This window comes from Palaemon carinicauda, chromosome 33 (assembly GCF_036898095.1).
Source record: "Palaemon carinicauda isolate YSFRI2023 chromosome 33, ASM3689809v2, whole genome shotgun sequence".
Classification (NCBI taxonomy): Eukaryota; Metazoa; Arthropoda; class Malacostraca; order Decapoda; family Palaemonidae; genus Palaemon; species Palaemon carinicauda.
In genome coordinates, this window is record NC_090757.1 from 61,791,839 (window position 1) to 61,819,364 (window position 27,526).

At 36.0% G+C, this 27,526-nt stretch overlaps 1 long non-coding RNA gene across 1 annotated transcript in view; it reads left to right on the forward strand.

Moving 5' to 3' along the window:
* The window catches only part of LOC137626332 (uncharacterized), a 176,268-nt gene extending 151,253 nt beyond the window's left edge, over positions 1–25,015 (forward strand). Inside the window, exon 3 of the long non-coding RNA XR_011041010.1 lies at positions 24,959–25,015. This is a non-coding gene — a long non-coding RNA (uncharacterized lncRNA). The remainder of the gene's footprint in view (positions 1–24,958) is intronic.
* The last annotated feature ends 2,511 nt before the right edge of the window (positions 25,016–27,526 follow it).

The window sequence follows — 27,526 nt, forward strand, 5'->3', positions numbered from 1 at the left end:
GTTTTTAATTAGTTAAGTTTGGCTTCATTATTGTTATTATTCTCTTCCATAGTATTCCCCCCCCCTCTTTTTTTTTCTCGAGGACTCAAAATGCTGTTGGGATATGGTTAATGCGAACAACCTTTCGTATTATTCAATTGTAAAAATTTTGCCATCGTATTATTAAAGCTAATTCGTAGCTGGAGGATATTCATGATAATATGACTCAGAGTATGTAGTCTATCATATGATTTTTTTTTTCAATTCTAAGAACGAAATGCAGCCAATAATTGCCCGGAAGTTTTTTTTTTCTTTCTTTTTTTTTGCACTGGGATATGATTAAGCCGTAGGGAGGTCGGACTACACTTGATTTCGTGACAAGTTCCAAGTTAAATCAGATTTGATTTCCTATCCACAATTATGCGTTGGGAATATTATGCAGAGGGCGATATTAGATTAGTACACGTTAATCCATGTATGATCATGATAATAATAAATGGTATATTTTTTTCGAGCTAAATATATGCGTTTATTTGATTGTATATTTTTTCGATTATTATTATTATTGTTGTTGTTGTTTTCGTTGTTGTTGTTGTTGTTGTTGTTGTTACAAGCTAAGCTACAATCTTAGTTGGAAAATCCGGATGCGATAAGCCCAAGGGTTCCAACAGGAAAAAATAGCCCAGTGAGGAAAGGAAACAAAGAAATAGATAAACTGTAAGAGAAATGGAGAACAGTTAAAGTCAATGTTTTAAGAATAGTAACAACATTAAATTTGATCTTTCATATATAAACTATAAAACTTCAAGAAAAAAAAAAACAAGCAGTAGAGAAATAAGATAAAATAGTGTGCCCGTGTGTACTCTCAAGTAAGAGAACTCTAATAGTAAAAGTTACAATTCTCAATTAGAAAATATATTCATGTAAATATAAAATTCCCAAATATGCAGAGGCGTGCCATTGAATGTTATCGTGTGGCTTAATTATTAATTATAAATTGACTAAGAACTGTCGAACGTCGAGGTAACGTTTACTCCTACTTCTACTAGCTGAGTTGCAACCGTAGTTGGAAAAGCAGCATGACTTAAACCCACGGGTAAGGAAATACACTAAATGGGAATTAATGAACAATTAAAATAAAATACTTTCAGAACAATAGCAACAGTAAAACAGATCTTTCTTATATATAAACTTTGGAAAGAGGCTTGTATTAGCCTGTTCAACATAAAACACTTACTGCAAGGTTGAACTTTTGAAGTTCTACTGATTCTACTAACCTATTAGGAAAATCATTGCAAAACTTGGTCAAAGCTTGAATAAAACTTCTAGAATACTGTGTAGTATTGAGCCTCGTGATGGAGAAGGCCTGGCTATTAGAATTACCTGCATACCTAGTATTATAAAAAATCTTATGGAACATGTATAACGAACTAATTGTAGCTAATTTAATGTCTAGATCAAGAATAAAAAAATTAATAGACCGTATGTTCCTGTCCAACAAATTAAGATGAGAATCACCAGCGAAAGAAAAGACAGAACAATACTCCAAACAAGGTAGAATGAAAGAATTAAAACACTTTTTCAGTATAGATTGATCACCAAAAATCTTAAAAGACTTTAATAATTAGCCAATTTTCTGTGCAATTGAAGAAGACACAGACCTAATATGTTTCTCAAAAGTAAATTTGCTGTCGAGAATCACACCTAAAATTTAAGTCATAGTGTTAAAGAAACATTATCATTGCTGAGATCCGGATGTTGAGGAGCCACTGTCCTTGAGTTTTGTCAGGATTCAACTTCATACCCCATAATTTGCACCATGCACTAATTTTATTTAGATCTCTATTTAGTGATTCAGCAACCCCCATTCTACATTCAAGAGATGGAATTAGTACAAAGAGAGTAGCGTCATTTGCATATGCAACATGCCTGATTTTCAGGCCAAACCACATGTCATGTGTATAAAGTATGCAAAGTAATGGGCCAAGAACACTACCCTGAGGAACACCAGATATCACATGCTTATACTCACTATGGTTCCCATGATCAACAACTCTTTATGATCTATTTTTTTTAAATTCAATAATTATGCTTAGAAAAGACCCACCCACTCCCAAATGTTTGAGTTTGAAAAGAAGGGCCTCGTGATTAGCAAGGTTAAAGGCAGCACAAAAATTAAAGCCAATCATCCGAACTTCCTGACCACAATCCAGAGATTTCTCTACAGCATTGGAGATTCGAAGAAGGAATCACATGCTCCAAGGCCTTAACGAAAGGCAAACTCTTGCAAACTAGGGAGTAGATGATTACCTTCAGCAAACCTAATTAGACATTTTGCTAAAAGACATGAATATATGGAATTTACGGAAATTGGACGGTAATCTGATGGACTTGAGCTACCGCAAATGCATTTACATAATGGAGTAACATTACTAATTCTCCAACAAGTGCCAAAAAAAACTTCTTGCTAACTTGCTCAAAATAACAGGCAACTCTGGAGCTAAGAAATCTGCAGTCTTTATATAAAAGGGAAATGCCATTTGGGTCTACACCTCCTTTAAGCATCAAGGTTCATCAAAAGAGCTTTAGTTTCACGAAATATAAAAGTTAAACTTGTTAGTTTAGCCTCAGCGAAACAGGAATGAGGAAGATCAAGTTTTTCATTACTCTGCCTACTGTCAAAATCATTAGCCAAAAGGGTTGCCTTTTCCTTTGGACAGTGAGTGACGGAGATATCTGGTTTAAGTAAAGGAAGAGCTGTTGCGTCGACTGTACATCAAAGAGTGCAGATTTAAAGGTAGCCTACGACTTATGTTCCTGTGTTTTACTAGAAAGGGTTTCTATTATGGTTGAATTGTATTCATTTTCAGTTGATGCATACACTCTCTGAGTAAACGCTGAGTATAGTTATTCCAAGTCAAATCTGATCTGTTACCTTATCAAAGATACTAGGCCTCCTGTTTCTCTAAATAAGCACGTGTCCAATCATCATTGAACCATGGTTTGTCTTTCAATCGGTACTTGCCTTACCACGCGAAAATGGAAACGCCTATGAATTATGCTGAAAAGATTCTCATTCAGAGGAACAACAGGCTTAACACTATTATACAAGTGTGACCAATTCAATCCCAAAAGATCACTCAAAATGCCATTCAGGTCTGCTTAACAAATCCAGTCCAGGCTGTTCCGTCTTCACTACTAATGAAATCAAGGCATGATCAGATGTCGCAACTGGAGAATCAACCTTACTAGTTATAACGCCAAGGGAGTCGGAGTGTACGAGGTCCAAGCAGTTACCAGGTCTGTGAGTGCTTCACTAATGATTTGCGCACAGCCTAAATTAGAGGCAAAGTCCAAAGCTTTTAAGTTATGGCAATTAGTAGGAGAAACTGAGTTTAACCACTCCTTATGGTGAGCATTGAAATCACCAAAAAAAAATAAAAGAGGCCATTCTATCATCATCTTGTATCTTAGATATAATGGTGAGAAGACAATCGAAGATAGAATCATCTATATCTGGATTCTGGTAGATCGAACACATAAAAGTTATGATGCCTGCCACAAACTTTTATTACCTGAATCTCGTGACATCCACATTCATATCAGGACTTATTATTATTATTATTATTATTATTATTATTATTATTATTATTATTATTAATTGCTAAGCTACAATCCTAGTTGGAAAAGCCGAATGCTGTAAGCCCAGCGGCTCCAACGTGGAAAATAACCCAGTGAGGAAAGGAAACAAAGAAAAATAAAATATTTTAAAGACAGTAACATTAAAATAAATATCTCTTATATAAACTATAAAACCTTTTAACAAAACGAGAAGAAAAATAAGATAAAATAGTGTGCCTGAGTGTAGCCTCAAGGAAGAGAACTCTAACCCAAGATTGTGGAAGACCATGGTACAGAGGCAATGGCACTGCCCAAGACTGGAAAACAATGGTTTGATTTTGTAGTGTCCATCTCCCAGAAGAGCTGCTTACCATAGCTAAAGAGTCTCTTCTACCCTTACCAAAAGGAAAGTGGCCACTGAACAATTACAGTGCAGTAGTTAACCTCTAGAGTGGAAAAGAATTGTTTGGTAACCTTAGTGTTGTCAAGTGCATGAGGACAGAGGAGAATATGTAAAGAATATGTCAGACTATTCAGTGTGTGTGTAGGCAAAGGGAAAATTAACTGTAGGGGTAGTATCTCAACGGGTGGCTGGTGGCCTGGCCAACCTACTACCTACCTACTTATGAGAAGCAGGGTACTGTGTTTTAATATACACCACCTCTCCCCTGTCCCTAGGAATGGCATCCCGATTTTAAAAATGTCTGCTTTTTAAAACCAGTTAAAGGAGCTCGGAGGAATGCCTCATATTAGAAACCAAATTGTCTGAGCGAAGAATACCATACTGTCTGGACGCAACTGTTAGATCTAGAATATTTCCATGCAGACTACAAATACTTGACACCGATGAAGTCTATGACGTTCTGGGCCCGAATTTCGCTCAATGTCTATAGACAAGATACAAAATAATAGCAATAAGAATATTCATCATACCTGAAAACTAAATTAGCAATAATGATAACAAAAACAATATGTACTGAAATACAAATAAAGTGATTGATAAAACCCATAGAGTATAGACAAAAAGTCGGAAAAACTGGTCAACATGGCGGAGCCGATACACCATGCGAGTCTAAATATCCTCCAGGATAGCCACATCAACTGAAGGGAGGACAGTAAGGAGAGTTTTGAAAATATAAAGTAACAGATAAGGGTAAGTCAGCCTCTTGATAAACCACGAGGCATCCAGGTCCCTTCTATTAATTTTGCCATCATATTATCAAAGCTAATTCTTAGCTATTCATGATAATATGACTCGGAGTATATAGTCTATCATATCGTGATTTTTTTTAATTCTAAAAACGAAATGCATCCTATAATTGCCCGGAATATATATATATTATATATATATATATATATATATATATATATATATATATATATATATATATATATATATATATCTCTCTCTCTCTCTCTCTCTCTCCCTCCCTCCCTCCGCGATATGAAAGCTGTAGGGAGGTTAGACTACACTTGATTTCGTGACAAGTTCCCTTTTTTATGTCTGCTAGAATATATAATGATATTTTTAATATTAGGAAGCGGTGGTTAATTTTATTCATACCGTTTTAAACATTAAGTCATACGTATGGAGTACTTTACATGATACAAATGTAGGATTCTTACTAAAGATTTCGTAATATAAACGGATACTATATAACAAAGACTACATAAGAATGGTCTCCCATTATATGAGATTCCAAGATCATATGCTAAATTGTGCCAGTGTGAATATAAAAAAAAAAGGTCTTCCCTTATATGAGATTCTAAGACCATGTGCCAAATTGTGGCAGTGTGAATTTGAAAAAAAAAAAGGTTTTTCATTGTATGAGAATTTAAGATCTTGTGCTAAATTGCGCCAGTGTGAATATGGAAAAGGTCTTCCATTATATGAGATTCTTAGATCATGTTCTAAATTGTACCTGTGTGGATGTAAAAAAGGTCTTCCTTTAAATGAGATTATAAGGTCATGTGCTAAATTGTGCCAGTGCAAATATAAAAAAGGTCTTCCTTTATATGAGATTCTAAGATCATGTGCTAAATTGTGCCAGTGTGAATATAAAAAAAGGCCTTCCATTATATGAGATTCTAAGATCATATGCTAAATTGTGCCAGTGTGAATATGGAAAAGGTCTTCCGTTATATGAGATTCTTGTATCATGTGCTAAATTGTGCCAGTGTGAATATAAAAAAAGGCCTTCCATTATATGAGATTCTAAGATCATGTGCTAAATTGTGCCAGTGTGAATATAGAAAAGGTCTTCCGTTATATGAGATTCTAAGATCATGTGCTAAATTGTGGCGGTGTGAATATAAAAAAAAAGCCTTCCGTTATATGAGATTCTAAGATCATGTGCTAAATTGTGCCAGTGTGAATATAGAAAAGGTCTTCCTTTATATGAGATTCTAAGATCATGTGCTAAATTGTCCATTATATGAGATTTTAAGATCAAGGGCTAAATTGTGCCAGTGTGAATATAGAAAATGTCTCCCATTATATGAGATTCTAAAATCATGTGGTAAATTGTGCCAGTGTAAATATAAAAAAGGACTTCCATTATATGAGATTCTAAGAGCTTGTGCTAAATTGTGCCAGTGTGAATATTAAAAAAGGTCTTCCATTTTATGAGATTTTAAGATCATATGCTAAATTGTGCCAGTGTAAATATTAAAAAAAAGTCTCCCATTTAATGAGATTTTAAGATCATGTGCCAAATTGTGTCATTGTGAATATAAGAAATGATCCCCCATTACGGTATATAAGATTCTAAGATCAAATGCAAAATTGTAGTTGTGAATAGAGAATGGTCTCCGGAGTGTATCAGGGACACGCAATGTCCTTTGAATATATCTAAACCACCTTGGTCTTACTTGCGATGAACGAACTTTGTTCTCTCCGTTACCAAAATCGTTAATTGATTACGGTTTCCTCAAGTCGAGAACATTGTGGTTAATAAGATTGCGAATGTTGAGACGGAAAACCCCCAGACCTCGAGATGATTTAATTCCTGTTATTAAGGTTAGGGTTTCTTCATAGAGGAAATGGTTCCTTTGGTGTTCCTCGTGTAGTACACTACGCATTACTCATTACACATTCCTGTAGAAGTTCTTATTTTTTAACTTGTTAAGTTTACTTTCGTTCATTCTTTATTCCTTTGAGTTGTGGTAACCTATCAGTAACGTCTTTGTCTGGCGATTTTCTGAACTGGGGTTCGAGTTACGGCCAAGCTTGATAGTTTCAGGTAGTGTCTGCAACCTTGTCATCCTAGTAAGCTAAGGAAGGTTTTGAGGGAGTCTATAAGTCTAACTACAGAGTAATAAGCAACCATTGCCTGCCCTTCCCTGGTGCTAGCTTCGGTGAAGAGCGGCTTGGGTGCTGATCAAATGCATGTAGGTTCAATCTCCAGGGCACTGTTACTGCCCCTTACCTCTGCCATTCATGAGTAACCTTTAAACCAACTTTCAACGGTGGATAGATAAGAAAGGAGAATTACGGGGAATGCGTAGACGAATTGAGAGTGAAAGGAGAATTTTGGGGAATGCCTAGATGAATTGAAGGTGCAAGGAGAATCTTGGGGAATGCGTAGAAGAATGGTGGGTGACCTTGTGCGATTTCTAACGTCAAGGTGACGCTTTGATATGGCGCAGTGATAAAATTAAGATTGCGATGCCGTATCTTCTCTAATATTTCATGTTATGTACTAGAAAGAAGGAATGCGTCAGCTGCGGACATGGCAGGTATATAAACATTGTATTTGAGTGTCAGTTTAATATACTTAAGGTACACTGTATGTATGTATATATATATATATATATATATATATATATATATATATATGTGTGTGTGTATGTATGTATGTATATGTATATATATGTGTGTGTGTTTAAATAGATTATTTTGTTGATTAGATTAAATATAGTTTGTTTGATTATTCGTTTCCTTTCAGTGAGTTGGCCAATATACTTAAATCCCCAGTGTATAAATAGGCATGTAAATACAACCTTTCTGAGTGCGTATACATTACCGTAGGGAAAGGCTTGGTGTATCACCATGATCAGCAAAGCTGTACTAGTTAGAGACATCCACATTAGTTTGGTTTGCTGTGAGCGGTCAGACTAAAGTCTCCCACCCTCATCAATCTGAAGTGGCCATCTGAGTGATGAAAACTGCCCAAATCCCAGACGTGAATAAGGACATGTCTGAGGCCTTTGTCTTACAGTGGATTGTAAACAGCTGCTTTTATTATTGTTTTTAAAGGTAGACTTGTATAAATTTTTGGTGTGTGTGTCTGTAAAACAGATATACTTTTGATGCAGAAGTAAATATAAATGTTCCTCACCTCGAAGAATAGTTGAAATGTTATTAATGCTTTTCCGAAGTTTCATTAAGAGACTGATTTTGAGGGTTTTTATTAAGCCTCAATGATTAATTTTAACAATATAACATTATTTGATTATTACCAGCCAAGCTAAAACCCTGGTTGGAAAAGCAGGATGCTATAAGCCCAAGAGCTCCAACAGCGAAAAATAGCCCAGTGAAGAACGAAAATTAATAAACTACAGAAGTAATGAAAAAAAATAATATAAAATATTTTAAGATCTAGGAAGTAACATAAACTGGGCTTAAAACTTGCTTGAATAAACACTTAGTTCTTATCTCTTTTCCCTCTTTTCCTGTTTAGTCAGAAATGAGCCCAAGCAGGGAAAAAGATAATTATATACTGTAGTAAACTCCAGTAATAGAACTGAGAAAATCGTCAACCCCATGGGATGTCATACATTACAACAGTAGCCTACTTGGTTTTAGTTTATTGTATTTTATGCAACTATCTGTATTTTAGTTAAGAGTCATAGAATCTTAGTAGGTATATTTTTTCTCCGCTTGAAGTATGTTCGTCTTCACCGGTATCACTTGAACTAGCATTAGAATTCGCGTCCACGTTAGTATCACCGGCTATGGATAACGCACCAGCTGACTTTGTGACGTCAACCAAATATATTCAAGGCCCACTTGAAAGTCAGGGAGGGATGGTTGTTTTACATTATATGGATGCCATCCCCTCTCTCTCTCTCTCTCTCTCTCTCTCTCTCTCTCCTCTCTCTCTCTCTCTCTCTCTCTCTCTCTCTCTCTCTCTCTCTCTCTCTCTCTAAACTTACTGTATCCTTAATTGTGTTTCTTCCTCGCATAGCAGTGTTCCAAGACACGCTATAATATTAATTTCAAGTTCTTTTTGTAGTAATCAAGGAAATATCTTGAGAAAATATGAATTTCATTATGTATCCTAATGCTTTCATGTTTGTAGATTATATTATGATCGTGTAACTAGATAGCTCTTGTTTGTTTCTTCTGATTACCTTATTAATTACTCTCAACTCATGCGTTTGTGGTGGTTATGTGATTCTGGATATCAAAAAGTTTTTTCTTCTGTGCCTGAGAGATAGATGTGCATCAGGTGTTATTGTTTTATATTGTTTATTTTTTTAAAGTACAGGATAAGTATGTATCTTTTTAGCTCTTCAAGAATACGTGCAATAGTAGTCTGAATTTAGAAAGGAATTGTACAAAAAGAGTTCAGTTTTATAAGAAGTAAATGACTGATTTAATAATTGTTTCATCGTCTCTCTCTCTCTCTCTCTCTCTCTCTCTCTCTCTCTCTCTCTCTCTCTATCTCTCTCTCTCTCTCTCGTGCCACACAATCGCGCATTATTCCACGCTTAGTTGACTGTCCATGGCTGATCATGGACGCCCTGTGATGTTTATTGACTAATCCAATGGCTGATTCGGATCTCTTAATGGCCGTAATAAAACCAAGGTCATATTGCACGGTAAACCTCATCTCCCCTCCTCCCCGCCTCTCCCTCCCCCTTCCCAAGTTTCATAGCGACCCGTGGGACTTTTATAGTCACTAAAATTTTCATTCTTTTGGTGGACCTGCTCACCAACACCTTTTTTTTATGATTGATTAGTCATTTATGGGTATGTAGGGGTTTTGTCTCGCCTTTCAACAATTTGTTATATACGCTCAACAAAAAGTACATTAACGAATGACGTTTGTAGGCTAAATATATATTCCACAGTTATTTTAAAAATTAATAAGATTATTAATATTACTTTTATTATTGAAATTAAAATTATTATTGTTCAAAGTATTGGAATTTTTAAAATTATTATTATAAGGTGAGGGCATTGTATCTAGTAGTCGTTTTTTTTCGTAGTGGCAATTGTAAATTTTGTTTACGGCTTATGAGAGTAGCGTGTTTTTGCTATCACATAGTTGATAAATGATAACATTATCATGGCCTGTGCTTTAGTGTTGAAATTCCTTCGGTTTTTCTTTATTCGCATTGTCAGTGTTAAAAGCCTTCTCTTTACGATATGTTGTTTTTGCTGATGCATCGGTGCAATCCATCTCGATATGTTGTTTTTGCTGATGCATCGGTGCAATCCATCTCTCTCTCTCTCTCTCTCTCTCTCTCTCTCTCTCCGTGTTTGATTTCATTCCTCGCGTTTTATAGCCTCGAGAAAAGTATACTTAACAAACAAACCCTCATTATTTCGTTGATCCCAAAGGAGATAAATGTTTATAATTGCTACTGTTAGAAATATTTTGGCACTAGAGAATTTTTTGCAATACACAGTGTATTGAAAGGACGGGAATTCCTATACAACCCATGTGAACAAACATGTTTTAAGTATCCTTTTCTGAATGGGGATACCTTAACGTGGTGAAAGGGTTTGTTTATCGCCATGATCAGCAAAGCTGTACCAACCAGGACAACCCATTCTATGCTGGTTTGCATTTAGCGATCAAACGAAACTATCCCATCATCACCAATCTGGAGTGGCCAGCGTGGTGATAACGTACCAAACCCCAGCATGAATTGACTAAGGCTTTTGTCCTGCAGTGGATTAAAAACGGCTATATTTGTCATTGTTGTTTGTTGTTAGTTAGCAGCTTCACTATACTGAGGTTTGGTCGGTATCGACAAGCAGCTTGAAAGAGGTGAAGTGCCGATACCTTGGAAGCAGTAATTCTTTAAATAGAAAATGATAGTGAGAGTATGAGCATCTACTGGGTGGTGACTCCTGGGTAAAATGCTCATATTTGTTTTCATAGATTTTCAGAGTACAGTACTTTCACATTTGCAGAATGCTCTTTTTCTCAATATGGCTCTATGATCCCGTGGCAGAGTGAATTCAATATTATACACACGAGTGTAATGCTTCAAAAAAAAAAATGCAAAATTGCAATTTTGTATTGTAAAGACTATTTAGTTTTAATGTTCGAAACCTGCACACCGTTGGACTGGGGTTCTAGATCAGCTTAATCTCCGTAGTTTCTCTTATAGTAGGTGCTTGCAACCTCACCATCCTTGCGAGCTAGGGAATTAGGTTTTTTTTTTTTTTTTTTTTTTTTTTTTTTTTTTTTTTTTTTTTTTTTTTCTTGAGTGAGAGAGAGAGAATATACTTTTTTTAGTGAGAGAAAGAGAGAATATACTTCTGCGTGCTGATTCATCAGCAGCCATTGTGTGGCCTTCCCTGGTCCTAGCTTGATATGTGTATACTATTGTCCCCGAGTTGTCAAAAATGACGTTTAAATATTTCGATAGACATCCACATATACGCACAGATTCAACCCTTCCTACCCCATCCCCTTTCCTAAATACAAGATTCGGCAATTTGTGGGAGAGTTCGGTTTCCGAGTATATCTCTCGGGGTACCCGCTCTTACGAGGGTATGACTACCCCCTTAGCGTGACAGGAAATATATATATATATATATATATATACATACACATATATATAGATAGATAGTATATTTGACTTGACAGGAAAGAATTATATATATTTACTATATAGGGGAGGATGATCAGTCTCCAGGACATTGTCCTGTCCCTTGCCTCTGCCATTCATGAGCGACCTTTAAACTTGAGGGAGGGTTAAAGTTAATGGGAAGGAAGTGCTTGTGATGTCAAGACCTCGTACCATGTTTGCAAGGCAAATTAACACCCCCCCCCCCCCCTGTGTTTGCCATCATTGCTAGATAAAATCTTTCCTGCATGATAAACAATTAAGTTTATCATGAAGACAGCAAATGAATGAAAACATCGTTCATATCAGAAGCAGGTCTTTTGAAAGCTATTCAACTTTCAAGATGACATCTTTGCTTTTATGGTTTTAGATTTAATTTTCTTTTTATTCTTTATTTGTAACAAATGATATTTGCGTCAATGACCTTCGATGTCAGGATGCCAGAAAACTAAAAATCAATCAATCAATCCTATTCAAATGTTAGTGCATGTATATATGTGTTGATCATACATCAGTAGTAAATTGTTTGCAGGTCGTATCGGTGCTGGTTTAAATCGCTAAAAATTTTCTTTTACGATAAAGACAGATACGTTATTTTTTGTTGTGTTTGTTTTAATTTTAATAATACAATCTTGCATTGCCACTCCAAGGAATTTTGATCCATTTTAAAAGTTGCGAAGGAAAATTTGTAATTGATGAGATAGATAAAAGTCAAGATAGGTAGAGACACAACTATTTACAGTTATATGAAATTTTATATCTTAGAAATTCGTAAATGTGTTTGATAAAAGTAAATTGGTCGACATCTATTTTTGAGAGAGAGAGAGAGAGAGAGGAGAGAGAGAGAGAGAGAGAGAGAGTTGATGATTACCAACAGAATCTCGTCGATATTTATCATATATATATATATGCGCATATATATATATATATATATCAGAGAGAGAGAGAGAGTTGATGATTTCCAACAGAATCTCGTCGATATTTATCATATATATATATATATATATATATCAAAGAGAGGAGAGAGAGAGAGAGAGAGAGAGAGAGAGAATCGATGAGTATGAGTAGAATGTCTTAACTCCTTATTTGACCTTTTTGTGTCAGCCAGGTTGATATATTGTTCTTCCGCTAGAGTTTTTTGGGTCACGCGATAACGGGCAAAATTGGGTACAATTTTCCTACACAATTGCCTGCAAGTTTTAAATGGTGAGTCTCTCTCTCTCTCTCTCTCTCTCTCTCTCTCTCTCTCTTTTATGTGCCCTTTGTTTGAAATTTAGTAAACACTTTTAATGTCATTTTATCCGGAAACACACTTGTTTTATATATATATATATATATATGTGTGTGTGCGTGTGTGTATGTATGTGTGTGTGAATTTTAGAGAGAGGAGTTAGTTCAAAAACACGAAAAGCAAATGAGATAAAAAGAAAGCGCGCAAAATACGGGGCGATTGACTGAATATGCGTTTTTTTATTTTGCATTTCGTTTTCTTTCCCTCTATTGTAAAGTTTAAAACTTTTTATTCCATCCAACACACAATTAGATTTGGTGTTGTTGCATTCTGTTTGTCTTTTGAACAGTAATTTGGAAAGGCGAAAGAATGTACCTGCATATGGCGGAGGATGTTATTTATTTTTGGTTGATATGAAGGTCGCAGTTATGGTAGTGGTGTTCCCCTTGGTAGAGTTGACGTTTTCTCGGAATGAAGGAAGGATTCCTGATGTGTGACTTGATATTTTCAGTCAAGAGGTGATTTGATATTGATGATATTTAATGGAAAAAAAAATATTTTTACTAAAAGCTGGTCAACCCGACCATAAAGCTGTTCGTATATACATCTTATGTAGCCGTTTCGAGTCCACTGCAGGACAAAGGCCTCAGACTTATCTTCATTCATGTCTGGGATTTGGACAGTTTTCATTACCACGCTGGCTATTGCAGATGGACTGTTGTGGAAGACTTTTGTCTGATCGCTGTCAGCAAACCAAACTAGTATGGGTGGCCTTGGCTACAGTAATACAGCTTTGCTGATCATGGCGATACGCAAACCATTTCACCACGTTAAGGTTACCCCACTCAGAAAGGTGTGTGTGTGTATATATATATATATATATATATGTGTGTGTGTGTGTGTGTGTGTGAAGGGCATAGGCTAATGAAGCTATAATGTAATGAAGATAGTTCGAGAAATGTGCAACTTTGATAAATTTACATCCAGATGTAGGAAAATAAGTGGGTGGAAGAAAGGTTCATAATTTATCTTTTGTTCTTTGTCTTTTGTGCTTCGTGACGCATATCTCTGTCGTTGGAGAAGGAATACTCTGCAAAAGAAAGACGTCGATTAACTTCTGTAGAAGCAGTGTTAGTACCAAATGCTATTTGGTTTTCATTGTTGGTATAATGATCTAATTATCTGTAATTGCCATGACAGAGTGGGAGAAGCACAAAGCCCATTTACTATTTATTATTATTATTATTATTATTATTATTATTATTAAATGCTAAGCTACAACCCTAGTTGGAAAAGCAGGGTGCTATAAGCCCAGGGGCCCCAACAGGGAAAATAGCCCAGTGAGGAAAGGAAATAAGGAAAAATAAGATATTTTAAGAACAGTAAAAACATTGAAATAAATATTTCCTGTAAAAACTATAACAAAACAAGAGGAAGAGAAACTAGATAGAACAGTGTGCCCGAGTGTACCCTTAAGCAAGAGAACTCTAACCCAAAACAGTGGAAGACCATGTTACAGAGGCTATAACACTACTATGGAGGGATGAAATGTTTGTACTTTCAAGAAGAATAAAAGAAGTAGGAGAGAGAGAGAGAGAGAGAGAGAGAGAGAGAGAGAGAGAGTAGCATTGATGAGCCAGTGTTCGAATTGGGAAAGGTACAGTTGGACAAAGGAATTTCTGGTAGAACATGCTTTGAGGATGTGCATACTTCCATACCCTTACTGCATGGCGAGTGTCCAAAAAAATAGCTAAGAAAATGGTATTACTGGTGGGTTGGGCAACACACAGGACATATCAGCTGAGTAAGGGTGTTACAGGATGCCCTTCATCAGAGCGAGGTGTGCCAGGAATTACTGTATCCGACTGTACCAAGAACCTGGTTTTTAAGGAATCATGGTACGAGAGATGCGCAGTTAGCCTTGAGTTGAAGTGAAGAACGTGAAGGTAGTTGATGTTATTGTGATTTCATAGATATTGAAAGCTTTTCTGGATGTAGGCTCTTCTGGCGTCTGTATGTAATATATGATAATATGTGCATAAGCCTCATTTTTATTGTCAAACAATGGTTGTGTCGAGAGAAACCTTCCTACTAACCTCGCATGAAGGTTGAATAGAAAAAAATGTCCCAAGGTTACATGACGCTCCGGATGTTGTATGTTTCAGCGTTGGCTCTGCTTAATGATCAACTGGTGGGGGAGAGAACCTGTTCCGTTGCTTGTTGCCGTTACAGCAGGATGCTCTGTTGAGTAGATAGAGGAAGCCACTTCTTGTGGGGAAGGGTGGCAGTGAAGAATCATTTTCAAGAGGACGAGGTTTCTTGTAAGAAAAGAAAGGAGCGAAGGGTGGCATTGAAGAATCATTTTCAGGAGGTCGAGGTTTCCTGTAAGAAAAGAGAGGAAATTATTGAAGATTTCTAATTCTGAATTACCTTTAAAACATGTTTCACAAGTTTCAGATTTGAATATTAAATCGTCTTGATGACGAGTTACTGTTATCTATTCTTGCTTGCGTTCATTGCATCGTCATATCCTTTTTTATGTGTTTTTGACTTGTCACATACACATGCCCGCGTGCACACATACACACACGCACACACACACACACACACACACATTATATATATATATATATATATGTGTGTGTGTGTGTGTGTGTGTGTGTGTGTGTGTTTCAGTTCTGCTCCGTCAATCAAGCAACTACTAGTAAACCACAACCATTTTTATTTTATCTCTTCGTTCCTTACGAAAATTTTGGTAAAATTTTAGACGTCTTTATTTGAAGGATATTTCCGTTTTATTAGTTTTACTAAATGTGCTGTTGTATTTACTATATTCTCGGAAATCTTGTGAATGAAGGTAATTGCGCACCTGAGGAACACCCAGTCCCATTGACTTTCAGAAATCATGTCAAGGTCATGAAACAGTTTAGTGGGAAGATGAATAGCGGATACTGTATTAAGAATCACATTATTACCATTTATACTATTTATGTCGTCACTTTCATACCTGATGCTTTTTAATGATAATGATGGTAAGGGGTATTATTATTATTATTATTATTATTATTGCCTTTCACTGTTTTTGATAATTGTATTTAAATTTGATCTACTTCATTTCGCTGCATCGAAGATTTTTCCTTCCTTGTTCTTGAAACCATATATTTCTTAGCGCGCTATTTCCCACTCCTGGCATGAGAAGTAAGACGCCATTTACGATGGCCAGTTCCCTTGAGAGAGAGAGAGAGAGAGAGAGAGAGAGAGAGAGAGACTGCCATTCAGGCAGTAGATTGACGGCTATTATCACCCTTGATTCAACCATATACAGTACACCAAGAACTATGATAATTTTTGTGCTTTATCTTTTATTGAAGGTGGGTTAGGGGAACTGAGGAGTGAGTTTTTGTAGTGTATTTTTTTGGGGGGGGGGGGGGTAAACCGGGATTGAATAATTTTGCCATTTTCCTTTTGCTGTTTGAAATACCCTTTAAAATGCAGGATGGAATTATTATCCCCCAGTTTTTGGAATATGGAAACTTGCGTCTATCGATAGATTTGAATTGTAGACTGTGTGTACCATTATTTCAGTATTTTTTTTTTTTCCACCGCCCTCCTTCTCTTGTTTATTCAGCTAAAATTCAGTTTCATTTTCATCTCAAGCAACCTTTACACCTGCCAGGCTACCACACACTCACAGGTTGGGAGAGGCTAAACAAATATCTTCATTAAAAAAAAAAAGTTTATTTTTAAAACCGAATTAGCTAAACTACAACACTTTATAATAAATTCTAATAATTTTCATGTTTTTCTCACCCTCCTTGCTTCGTATAGCACACTTTAAAAGAGCCAGGTTGGTTCTTTACTGTCAAGTGCGCAATATTTTTGGCATAACACTAGATTTTGGCCAAAACTTTTCCACTTGCGGGAAAGGCTTTCCGAGTTAGTTTAGTGGTGTAAAAGTTGGGGAAATCTCTCTCTCTCTCTCTCTCTCTCTCTCTCTCTCTCTCTCGTATCTGTAGTTTGAAGGTGTTTGGCACAGCAGAGTGGTGGATGCCCATGAGAATATATAGTATCGTATGACCCTAGTGTTTAGGGATTCGTACTGAGAATTGGAGAGACCTTCCTCAACTCATGTTTGTGCATATTTACATGAATGCGTCCCTTCTGTAGTCTGACAACATTTCAAGAACTGTGCATACTGTGAGTGAATGATTTATAATGATGAAATTTGTGATTGGGAAGGAATATTCTATATAATGTTCGCCGCGTTTTTAGCGTTATTGACTCATGGGTTTCATATACATATTTCTGTAGCCTCTTTTTAATGAATGGCTACAAACTGGTCATATGTCAGTCATATTCTCTCTCTCTCTCTCTCTCTCTCTCTCTCTCTCTCTCTCTCTTTTGTTTCTTGTACATATTTCCGTAGCTCTATTTAATGCAGATAACAAAATGTCTATATGCCAATCGGTCATATTTTTTTCTCTCTCTCTCTCTCTCTCTCTCTCTCTCTCTCTCTCTTTTGTTTCTTATACATATTTCCGTAGCTCTATTTAATGCAGATAACAAAATGTCTATATGCCAATCGGTCATATTCTCTCTCTCTCTCTCTCTCTCTCTCTCTCTCTCTTTTGTTTCTTATACATATTTCCGTAGCTCTATTTAATGCAGATAACAAAATGTCTATATGCCAATCGGTCATATTTTCTCTCTCTCTCTCTCTCTCTCTCCTCTCTCTCTCTCTCTCTTTTGTTTCTTATACATATTTCCGTAGCTCTATTTAATGCAGATAACAAAATGTCTATATGCCAATCGGTCATATTTTTTTTCTCTCTCTCTCTCTCTCTCTCTCTCTCTCTCTCTCGTTTCTTATACACGTTTCCGTAGCTCTATATGTCAATCAGTCATATTTTATCTCTCTCTCTCTCTCTCTCTCTCTCTCTCTCTCTCTCTTTCATGTACACAATTATGTAACACTTTAATGAATGATAGTAAACATTATATATCGGTCATATTCTCTCTCTCTCTCTCTCTCCCTTCATGTTCCACAACCTTGTCGGAGGTTTTTGATCCAAAGCTCTTGGTTCTCCTCGGGCAGTCAGTGGTTTGCTTTGGCTTTAGCGCGTTATCTAAGCCCTGAGGAGCAGCAGCTGCCCACATGTCAGCCTCTTCCTCTTCCTTTTGATGTCATCGCCAGCATCTTGACTCCCCAAGTCTTTAAGAAGCGGATACTCCAACGACCTTCCTCCTCCTAGAGACCACGTCCCGGAAGATCGACTGGCCTCTCTCTCTCTCTCTCTCTCTCTCTCTCTCTCTCTCTCTCTCCGATTATTTAACCGTCTTGGTTCTTACCCCGTTCATATATACTGTCTCTCATGTCTATATTATTATTATTATTATTATTATTATTATTATTATTATTATTAATTGCTAAGCTACAACCCTATTTGGAAATGCAGGATGATATAAACCCAGGGGCTCCAACAGGGAAAGTAGCCCAGTGAGGAAAGGAAAGAAGCAAAGATAAAATATTTTAAGAAGAGTAACAACATTAAAATAAATATTTTCTATATAAACTATAAATACTTTAACAAAACAAGAGGAAGAAAAATTAGATAGAACAGTGTGCCTGAGTGTACCCTTAAGCAAGAGAACTCTAACCCAAGACAGTGGAAGACCATGGTACAGAGACAATGGCACTACCCAAGACTAGAGAACAATGGTTTGATTATGGAGTGTCCTTCTCCTTGAAGAGCTGCTTACCATAGCTAAAAAGTCTCTTCTACCCTTACTAAGAGGAAAGTAGCCACTGAATAATTACAGTACAGTAGTTAACCCCTTGAACAAAGAAGAATTGTTTGGTAATCTCAGTGTTGTCAGATGTATGAGGACAGAGGAGAATCTGTAAAGAATAGGCCAGACTATTCGGTGTATGTGTAGGCAAAAGGAAAGAACCGTAACCAGAGAGAAAAATCCAATGTAGTACTGTCTGGCCAGTCAAAGGACCTCATAACTCTCTAGCGGTAGTATCTCAACGGGCGGCTTGGGCCCCGACCACCCTAGTACCTACCATATTATTTCTTTTTCACAATTCCATTCGTTTTACATATAAGAAAAATGTTGAGTAATTGTCTTTCCAAAGTATTTTCTTCTGAAGAGAATTGAACATTTTATTATTATTATTATTATTACCTTAGCTACAATCCTAGTTGGGAAAGCAGGATGCTATAAGCCCAGGGGCTCCAATAGTGAAAGTAGCCCAGTGAGGAAAGGATATAAACAAACTACAAGAGAAGTAATGAACAATCTATATAAAATATTTTAAGAACAGTGACAGCATTGGGATAGATCTGTATTATATAAAATATAAACAGAGACGTATTTCAACGATTATCATTTTTAGTCTGTGATAACTTTATCTATTTTTTAATTCGAAATTAGTAAAGTTTTTGACTATGAATGATCATGATTTTTTCCATTGTTCTTTCTGTAATTATGCATTCTTTTTTATTATCAAAGTTTTCCTAATTATATCGCTTTAAGGGATGGCTAAATTATTGTGTTTTCGACCGTGTCAAACCGATAGTATAATTGAATTTTTAAAGATTGTTTATGTAAGAAAATTTCAGAATGTTGTAAGGGAATATATTGCTGGTATCTATCCTGTAAACATGAGTGGTTGTTGATAAACGTGAGTGGCCTAAACTTACTAATCTCTCTCTCTCTCTCTCTCTCTCTCTCTCTCTCTCTCTCTCTCTCAGTGCTGTTAAACAACTAAATTTTTAGAGGAAACGAGTAATATTTCCAACTTTTAGGGCAACGGGCTTAATTTGAAATTCTAATATCCAGACAGGTGTCTTGAACGGAAATCTGTTAAAGTTTTCTGCTCTCGGCTTATAAGAAAATGTATTGTTTTATAGGTGGTTGAATCATGATTTTTTCCAAAGTTTAATTTTCTAAGCACGATAAAATTTAACTTTTGTTTAGAAGAGCTGGTTGCGACTAGTTTTGAGAGTACAAGGTTTTGAAATAATCTTCCCTATATAATGAAGAGCAAGTGTCTGGCTCTCTCTCTCTCTCTCTCTCTCTCTCTCTATATATATATATATATATATATATATCTCCGGACACACACAGTTACATTGCCGGACTTACTACTCGGTCTCTCTCCGGCCTTCGAGAAGGGGAGAGGAGTAGTCATACCCTGGTAGAGGAGTTGTAGTTAGGAAAGGTGGAGGGGGTGTGAAGGGTTAAATCTGTGTATGTGTATATCAAAATATTTAGCCCTCGTGTAGACTAATTAATAATAATAATAATCATATACTGTATATCTTTGGGGATTGGTCAGATTAAGATATAGTTGTTAATCCTTCTACTGTTGCCTTATTAGAGAAATATATTTTTGTTAAGATTTCTCGCTTTATACTAGCAATAAATTTAGCAATGGCTCAAAGACCTCGTTTGCCGGGATGAAAGTAGTTTCACGAAACGGTCGAATGGCGTCTAGAAGGGCAAATGATGAATTTATATATCATGTATATAGTTGGTATGAATGATGTTAAAATTTGTTAACACAGTGATTTAGTACTAGACATAAGTCTTGCAAATCCGCCTTGTAAGTTGCAGGCTGATTTAATGGGAAATAGAAATAGTCTTTATATGAAGTCTACTTTTAACGTCGAATAAAAGACTGAATCTACTAATAGATTTATTGTTGAATTTGCAGGAAAGGTTTTTTTTAATGTTGAACATATTGACATAAGTTTCTCTTCATAGTTTATATATGACAGCTTAATTTTATAATTGTTTCTTGTCTTAAAATATTTTGTATGTTAGATTCGTTACTTCTCATAAATAGATATTTATTTACTGATCTCACTGGGATATTTTCCCTGTTGGAGCCCTGGGGCTTTTAGCGTGCTGCTGTTCCAACTGGGGTTATAGCTTTGCTAGTAATAATGATGGTAGTGTCAAGAGCATAAACTAAGAATAGAATGTAACTTTTTTTTTATATATATATTTTGCTTGCGGAAATAACAATTAGATTTGCTAGTGAATTATGTCCACGGGGTAAATTGTGTCTTAGTAATTGGTTTTACTGCAATATGAGGTTAAGCATCTTTGCATGACGTATTCTATATTCACATGTAAATGTTAATGTTCAATCAGTTCATGCTCCTCTGTAGATAAAAATAATCTATTGGTTATTCATAGTCTTTTGTAAACATAGCTTTGTTTTGGTTTCTTTTTCCCCGTCTGTTAATGCTTCGTTTATGTATGGGATATTCCTTATTTTAATATATTTATTACCTTTCTAAATGATGTAAGTTTTTGTGCCTCAGTCAGTCCATATTACGTTGATTTCGTTTGTTGTCACGCAATCTATTCCCCTAAATCCTGTTTTGAATACATAAAAAAGAAAGAAATTTAGTGTCCCTTTCCTCCCTCCTTCCTGAAATGATTATTCTTCATTATATATACATGACGTGATGCTTATAAAGGCGTAAAAGATCCGAGATACTGCTTAATGTGTCATTAAAACCACAAGGACTCTGGCAGGTCTCCAGGCTCTCTTTCTCTCTCTCTCTCTCTCTCTCTCTCTCTCTCTCTCTCTCTCTCTCTGAAAAAAAGGAAATATGGAAGTAGCCTTTCTTAAGTGAATTTGCGAGCTAAGTGTAAAGATAAAGCATCAACATGACTTTATGGTGATTATATTATTCATCACTTTCATCATCATCCTTTGGAACGAAATTAATTTTATAAGAGCTCAAGTGAACTAGAATTTGCTTCGCGTGTGTGTCGGTGTTGGGTGAGGGAAAAGGGGGGGAGGGTGACTTCGTAGAGTCGGAGTGGAGAAGTGTGTGAATACAGTTTAGCAGTATTGCATTAGCATAACAAGTGTCGACTCTCTCTCTCTCTCTCTCTCTCTCTCTCTCTCTCTCCAATCAACAGTTTACCCTGGCTTGGGTAACACCGGCATACCTGCACCTTGATGTGGTTGTATTGCCCAGATACAGCAAGTGTTTGTTGCGCAATACAGGCTTTGTTTACGTGCCTGTATACTTGTGCTCTTCTATTCTAGCGGTGCTGTCTGATTTTCCATTCTTTCCTACTACAGTTTCTTAGCAATGTGGATGTGATACAGGGATTTGGCATAAATATATTAAAATTTCTCATGTTTACAGGATAAATACCAGCAATATATTCCCTTACAACATTCTGAGATTTTCTTACATAAACAATCTTTAAAAATTCAATTATACTATCAGTTTGCAAGTGTTTTAGCTGTCTAATTAAAGTGAATTGCAAGTGTTTTAGTTGTCTAATTAAAGCGAATTGCAAGTGTTTTGGCTGTCTAATTAAAGCAAATTGAAAGTGTTTAAGCTGTCTAATTAAAGCGAATTGGAAGGGTTTCAGTTGTCTAATTAATGCGAATTGCAAGTGTTTTAGCTGTCCAATTAAAGCGAATTGGAAGGGTTTCAGTTGTCTAGTTATGGCAAACTGTAAGTGTTCGCCTTTTATCGTTTGTCAGATTTTTCCAGTCCTCTTAACGTTTAAACTGACATACTGATACATTACTTCATATGTTGCGTAGGTGTTTCCATTGAAGTGAATGTGGTACGTTTGGCACTCAAAACAGCTGTTCATGCTTATTTATAGGGAATTTGTCTTTCTAGTGTTTACTGTGTGACGTTTTGCTCTGCCATTCTCTGTAGGTAAAATTTCTGTTATTCTTTGTAAGTGGAATTTCTGTGGTCATACTTCGTAGTTATGTAAGTTAAATGTCGGTATTTATTTTTTTAGGTAAATTTTGTTTTCATTACTTTTGTCCATCTTCATATTTTTCTTCATAGTACAACAGTATGGAATAGCCTCCAAATTTCCAGTACCTGATCATATGGCTCAAATTGTAAACATCAAATAAGAATAAAATTAGATTAGTCTTCCGTGTGATTCTAAAGTTAATTCATCGTGTTAGTGTTTGTCTGCCTTTGCAAAATGGCTAATTTGGTGGTTTGAAGTTTTCGGAGCACAATGTTTCACACGAGAGGATTTTTTCCCGTACGGCAAAATTTTCGGGAGTTAGCAGTGCATGTGGCTAGTAAATCACTACAGCCCGAAAATTATTCCGAGCGGAGAGCATGTGAAGGTCATCATTGAATTTCATTGAAATCTAATCCTCGCTGACAACACCGCTTGTGTGAAGCGAGCCTTACAGTTAGGAAGCATGTCTTCGCAAGAGCGGATTTTCCCCGACCTGCCTCGTAGTTTCTTAAAGACCGCTACACTATAACCGTGCGGATTAACATTGCACGTTAGTAGTAAATCACTATCGCTCAGAAATTCTTCCGAGCGGACGGCGTTTGAAGGAATACCATTGATCTTTATTAGTTGTTAATCCGCCTAAACGTTCAAGATGGTCATACCTAAAACTAACTCGCCATTACATAAGTATTGGAATTAAAGTCTCTTGGTAGGTCCTGATAAACTCGCATCTGGCAATAAAATCAAATGGCAAATGTTTAGGAAACTAGGGAGATGGAATTTCTGGTACTTGTTATTTATTTCTGAATGTAATATTTTTCATTTACTTCTGCTTTTGTATATCGTATCTTTATTGTTTATACAAGACAATCTAACTGCTTTATCTGAGAAAATTTTCCCATGTTAACGGGTAGTAAAGTTCCCAACTGCAGTGTTACTTGAGAGTTGAAAATAGTTTCTACAACAGAAATAGAACTTTTAGCAGTTTACTTTTAAACTTGGGTCTATGACTTTGCCTTTTTCCCCATCCCCGACGCCTACAGCATTTCTGGCATTCTTACAAAGTTTACTCCACTTTGGACATGTTATACGATTCCTTTATCAGTAATTGTTGTAGCTGAGAGAGAGAGAGAGAGAGAGAGAGAGAGAGAGAGAGAGACGCAATCTCTTTCCTTTTCATGATATTCTTGACTATTTTTCTGGGGTTAAGTAGCAAGAGAAGGAATGGTAATGATACCGTTCTCTCTCTAAAATGCGGAAGCATATTATCTTTTATTTTATCGAGGTTAAATCTCTCTCTCTCTCCTCTCTCTCTCTCTCTCTCTCTCTCTCTCTCTCTCTCTCTTTTACAGTAATTAAACTTCAAACTGAAGACAAAATGGTTAAATAAATTATTACGACCTTTGCTGCTGTATATAACTCACATAATATCTGCGAAGGAATCGGACAATTGCGATAGAGCTCCATTGTGCAAGAGTGTGATATTGTTGACGATGAAGTTGAAACTCGAGACGCTCTCGACAAAGATGAATTGTTTTGCTGGAATGGTAAAGTTTTATATCCTATTGCGGTAATATCCTGTGTCGTTATCTCTTCCTTGTCACGATCTTATGGAGTTGTTATTTGGACGTTTTTCTTTATGAAGAAATTGAGAATATTTTTTTATAATCATTATGTTTATTATTTAAAGAAATTATTATTATTATTATTATTATTATTATTATTAAGTTACAACCCTAATTGGAAAAGCAGGATGCTATAAGCCGTAGGCCCCAACAGGGAAAATAGCCCAGTAAGGAAAGGAAACAAGGAAATAAAAAATATTTTAAGAACAGTAACAACATTCAAATAAATATATTTCATATATAAACTTTAGATAATTTAACAAAACAAGAGGAAGAGAAACTTGTTAGAATAGTGTGCCCCGGTGTACCCTCAAGCAAGAGAACTCTAACCCAAAACAGTGGAAGACCATGGTACAGAGGCTATGGCACTACCCAAGACTAATGGATAGAAATTTATCTGCATAAAAACGAATTTTACCGTTTCATAACAACAAAGAAAACCAAACATCCTGTTTATTATCAGTTGGTCGAAAGCTACATTGGTAGTGTCAGTGAGAGAGAGAGAGAGAGAGAGAGAGAGAGAGCATTACCCTCATATACGCTTGGATGACTTGTGTGGTTAACTGCGTTATTTTATTCTCTTTGCGTTAACGTTCAAAGGGAATTTATTGTTTGGAAAACACGGGGATGTGCTGCCGTGTGTTGGTACAAAGTTTTTTGACCGTAAAACTGGGTAAAAACCTTTTCGACTCTTGATTATTTTTTGCTTATATATATTTTTTTCATGCATGCTGTGGTTTAGTATATTGACTTCCATTTTAGACAAAGAAAGATGGTGTTAATTTACGAAGTTGTAAAGATGAGAGAGAGAGAGAGAGAGAGAGAGAGAGAGAGAGCGAGAGAGAGAGAATAAATATGTATATACTGTATACACAAGCGCCATGTCATCAATAATAACTAATGAAACATTGTCTTCTTCTCATTTCAGTCGGATTACGACTCTAGAAGCTTGAAGCAAGGCGTCGGATCCTTAATAACTGGTGAGTACGTGAATTGGTGAACTATGTTCAACATCTTATGCTAGTGTACGCGACCCGTCAAAAATGACGTCTAAATATTTAGATAGATGTGCATACTCACGCATAAACACACATACATATGTTCAGCCCTTCCCACCCCCCTTCCCCGTTCCTAACGACAACCCGGCAGTTTAGGTAAATTGTGGGAGATAGCGATTTCTGAGTGTACCTCTCTGGGTGCCCCTCCTCACCAGGGTATGACTGCTTCTAATGCCTCCTACCCGAATTACAGGGAGAGACAATAGGATATAGTGGGTTAAAATGATGAAAAGGTTTGTGTGTCGCCATGATCAGGAAAGCTGTACTAGTCAGGGCCATCCATACTAGGTTAGTTTGCTGTCAGCGATGAGACGAAAATATCCCACCATCACCAATACGCACTGGCCAGCGTGGTGATGAAAACTAGCCAGCCCTAAGACATGAATTGACAAATCTAAAACATTGTCTTGCCGTGGACTAGAAACGTCTGCATTTGTTGTTGTGTGTGTGTATATATATATATATATATATATATATCTATTATAATTATTATTATTATTATTACTTGCTAAGCCACAACCCTAGTTAGAAAAGCAGGATGCTATAAGCCCAGGGGCTCCAACAGGGAAAGTAGCTCAGTGAAGAAAAGAAACAAGTTAAAATGAAATATTTCAAGAAGAGCAATAATATTAAAATAAATATCGCTTTATAAACTATAAAAACTTTAACAAAACAAGAGGAAGAGAAATAAGATATAAGATAAAACAGTGTGCCTGAGTGTACCCTCAAACAAGAGAACTCTAACCCAAGACGGTGGAAGACCATGGTACAGAGGCTATGGCACTACCCAATATAAGGCTATGGACTAGAAACGACTGCATTTGTTGTTGTGTGTGAATATATATATATGTATATATATATAAAGTCTTTGTCCTGCCGTAGACTAGTTGAAGCGACGGCATTTGTTATTTTGTGTGTATTTATGTCTATATATATATATATATATATATATATATATATATATATATATATATATATATATATATATATATATATATATATATATATATATATAAACAACCAGAGGCTTACTGTTTATTATTTAGGAGATATATTCACTGGGTTTCTATTTTGATGGAATGCCGTTATGTACATATTGAGATTGGTGTTGCCGTCAAATAGTCTAGCTGACTGCGTTCTGTCTTTGAAGGTGATGTCAACATTCCTGTTCAGTACCGTAAGAGTCGTCTCATCGCTTCGAGTTCAATCCCATTGTAGAGAACCACCGACAGGTTGTTACCCCCCCCCCCCCCTCTCTCTCTCTCTCTCTCTCTCTCTCTCTCTCTTCTAGAGGTTTAATGCTGAAACATCAATTTGCGGGATTCTGTTTTCAGAATTGATTACCATTCTGGAATTATATGAATTAAAATTCATCTTGATATTTTATATGGCTGTAATTTCAACATAATTTTCCTTTTATCTGGCGTGAAATTTTGTTTGGGTATTTACTATGTTATGTAGATGCATTAGATTTCCAAAAGTTCCTCGTTTGATGGAATTTACTTTTCCTTAATTTTTAGATAAATTCTATTTTTTTTTTATGAAACAAAGAATTCTCACATTGTTAGTTTATGCTCTAAAAGTTTCACAATTTTGTCAAAATACAAATCAGATTGATGATGAGAATTCAATTTTGTGTGGAATTGGGAATTTCAAAATTAGCATAATTACTGTCGTCTCCATTTTTATTATTATTATTATTATTATTATTATTATTATTATTATTATTAAATGCTAAGCTACAACCCTAGTTGGAAAAGCAGGGTGATAAAAGCCCAGGTGCCCCATAAGGGAAAATAGGCCAGTGAGGAAAGGAAACAAGGAAAAATAATATATTTTAAGAATAGTAACATTAAAATAAATATTTCCTATATAAACTATAAAAACTTTAACAAAAAAGAGGAAGAGAAACTAGATAGAACAGCGTACCCGAGTGTACCTCAAGCAATTGAACTCTAACCCAAGACAGTGGAAGACCATGGTACAGAGGCTATGGCACCTCCCAAGACTAGAGAACAATGGTTTGATTTTGGAGTGTCCTTCTCCTAGAAGAGCTGCTTACCATAGCTAAAGAGTCTCTTCTACCTTTACCAAGAGGAAAGTAGCGACTTTGGTCATAAGCATAAAACTATACTAAATTTTTTTTGATAAGACGCATTTGCACCGACTCAGCGGTGCCCTTTTACCTCGGAAAAGTTTCCTGATCGATGATTGGTTAGAATTATCTTGTTCAACCAATCAGCGATCAGGAAACTTTTCCGAGCAGAAAGGGTACCCCTGCGAGTCTGTGCAAATCTGCCTCACTAAAAAGAATTGACTATATGATTTCCTTTTTCTGGTTAAGGTGAGAACTTACAATTTTAATATTTGTTTTCCTTTAATTTTTTTATGGATTAATTCCTTAATTTTCTTTATGTTAGAGTTTTGCGTCATTATCC